The following is a 3,312-nucleotide window of genomic DNA, read 5'->3' on the forward strand; positions in this document are numbered from 1 at the left end:
GTAAAAAATAAATAAATAAGTAAAGCAAATTTCTTTTTATTAAATTCTAACAATGCCCAATAACAGCATATTTCTTAGCTGATAACAATGAAGTAACTAAATCATCTGGTTATATTTGCTACAGAGTAAGTTGGTGCTTCCCTGGAAAGAACAACCCCAGGAAGAGTGGGAACCAGGATGTATGGCATAAGTGTGGGTGGCCAGACATCCCTCACTGTCCCTCAGACAGAGCCCTGTCCCCACACACACTTACCTTGAAGCTTTATGAGGAAAGACAAGTCATACTCATTCCTAGTGTTCTTTTATAGGATCAGAGATGGAAAACACGTAGCCTCCTCCTCTTTCTTAAAACATATTTGGCAAAACATGTTTTTGGCAATGAATGTATCCAAGCATAATTCCCTTCATATTAAAGATGTTTGGATATAATTAGAAATATTTCCTCTCACATTGGGTTAAGTATATGAATCAATCTCCTATAAATAATTTGAGTTGTAGGCAATCTGAAAGTGATCTGCCTTTTGGAATAATGTAAGGTGTTGTCTCAAAGACAGCTATGTTCTGGAATCCCTGGACTTTGTTGCCCTCTGTTCTTCTGTTTCACTGAGTTGCCTGTGTGAAATCTTTTCAACCGCCTGCATAATTGGAGATACTATACCAGGGAGGGAAGTTTCTGTTCTTTAATAGAGTGCTATGTTATAAAAAGATTCTTAGTTTCTCCCAAGATAGCCTCGTTTCATTTCAGATTTATTGTATTTTTTCAAGGATGCTTAAAAGTTTAATTTTAAAATTCATCTCATGAATATTAACCAAACATAGACTTTTGTTTTCCTCGAGTTTCAAGTCACGCTACTCACACTGAAACTTGGATTGCCTCACTGAATTGAGATGCCCTGCTTCTTTGATTAAAAAGAAAATGCAAGCTGGTGTAAAGTTCTGTTTGCTCTAGAAAATTAACATGGGGGACTATTAGAAATCCTTAGGGAAATTGGGGAGTTTTCAAAGCATACAGACCTATGATTGTCCTTGAACCAGCTACCCTTCGTATATATTTTACATTTCTTTACAAGGAATACCTGACTATTATTTTCTACTTCATTTTTAAATTTTTTTAAGTTTTAAAATTTTTATTAAATCTTCACGTTTTTTAAAGTTATTAATGGTTAAGTTTCAGACAATGTTACAGCACTGATCCTGCTTCCAGTGTCAATGTCCCTTCATCAGTGGCTCTAAGTTTAAAAAAAAATATTTGTTTTCTTGACTGTGCCACCTTATATATTTTTATTAAGATATAAGTTCAATAACATAAAAATGATTGCAAAATGAGACATGATAAAATTTATCCTCAATCCCTCATCAATACTATTATAAAAAGATTCTTAGGAAGAAATAAAATTTTAAAAATATACTTAAAAATAAATTATGCTGTCGTTAAGTATAATTTAACGAAAACTTTTTGACAACTTTTGTATGTTCTCTGCACGTATTTTTAATATGCAAAGATTAAGTATAGCAATTAGTCACTGATACGAAGTTATGAGGCATTTAAGCCTTTGCATTTGATTTTGGAACAAAATAAAACGTCCAGAGCAGTGGGTAGCAAGGGGGTTTTCACACCTTCTTTTGCAGACATTGTGACAACGTGCATCTTAATAACCTGCTGAAATGTTTCCATGTTTCTAACTTAAATCTCTCTCCCAGTGTTTATTTTTTAATTTTGTGTTTAAGGGCCACACCCAATTCTTACTCACTGCTTGAGGGTTGTTTCTGGCATTCCTTTGGGACCATAACCTATTAGGGTTTGAACCTGAATTTCTTGCATGCAAACCATGCACTCCAATCCTTTGAGTCATCTTTCCGTGCCCTCCCAGAGGCATTCAAACCAATACCCTTACTTATTATTTGACCTTTCCTTTGTACTTCCCAGGGAGGTTATATTTTTTTACTTTGCATTTCAACAAAATTCAGTTTTAAAAAATCTTGATTCTTGTCCAAAGAGATAGTAGAGATAATACAGGAGGTAAGCTGCTTGCCTACTTACCTAAATTTGATCCCTGGTACACCGTATGGTCTCCCAAGTATCACCAGGCATGACTCCTGTGTATTGCTTCTGAGTGTGGCACAACAATAAGTAAAGAATGAAAAAATATCTTGACCCTTAAGGAAAAGTTAAGTAACCTAGCTTGCCTTAATTTATTTTTTTTAAGCTTTTGGACCACACCCGGCAATGCTCAGGGGTTACTCCTGGCTCTGCACTCAGGAATTATTCCTGGCGGTGCTCAGGGGACCAGAGGGGATGCTGGGAATCAAACCCGGGTCGGCTGTATGCAAGGCAAACACCCTACCTGCTGTGCTATCGCTCCAGCCCCAACTTAGCTTGCTCTATACTCAGGAAAAACTCCTGGTAGGTCCTGCGACCATATGTGGTGCTAGGGATTGAACCAGGTCTTAAGTATTAGTCACATTTATATATATATATATATGTTTTATACATGTTTTATACATATATATGTATACATATATTGCTGCAGGTAGGTCGTTTGCCTTGCACATGGCCGACCTGGGTTCGATTCCTCCATCCTTCTTAGAGAGCCCGGCAAGCTACCAAGAGTATCCCACCTGCACAGCAGAGTCTGGCAAGCTACCTATGGCATATTCGATATGACAAAAACAGTAACAACAAATCTCACAATGGAGATGTTACTGGTGCCCACTCGAGCAAACTTATGAACAATGGGATGACAGTGCAAGAATGCTACATATATTGCACAAATGAATACAGTCATTCTATATCTGCCCTTCTCTTGACTCATTTAACTCATGAAAACATTCTCCAAGTTCATTAATTTATAAGCAAATTTCATGACTTCATTTTCACTAATGGCTGTGTAATATTCTATTGCGTAGATGTGCCATGGTTCTTTAACCAGTCCTCTGTTCTAGGGACCTCGGGCTGTTTCCAGATTCTGGCTATCGTGAGTAGTGCTGCAATGAACCTAGAAGTAGAGATTGTGTTTCTGCTACATAATTTTGGACCTTCAGGATAAATTCCCAGAAGTGGTATTGCTAGGTTTTATGGGAGCTCAATTTCTAGCGTTTTGAGGAATGCCCATATTGTTTTACAAAAAGGCTGGACCAGTCGGCATTCCCAACAATAATGAAGAAGAGTCCCCTTCTCCCAGGATCCACACCAGCATGGCTTGTTCTTGTTCTTTTCATGTGTGCCAGTCTCTGTGGTGTGAAATGACATCTCTTGTTATGATTCAGATCTCTTTGATGATTAGCGATGTAGAGCATTTTTATGAGCCTTTG

The sequence above is a fragment of the Sorex araneus genome, chromosome 6 (assembly GCF_027595985.1).
Source record: "Sorex araneus isolate mSorAra2 chromosome 6, mSorAra2.pri, whole genome shotgun sequence".
In the NCBI taxonomy this organism is placed as follows: domain Eukaryota; kingdom Metazoa; phylum Chordata; class Mammalia; order Eulipotyphla; family Soricidae; genus Sorex; species Sorex araneus.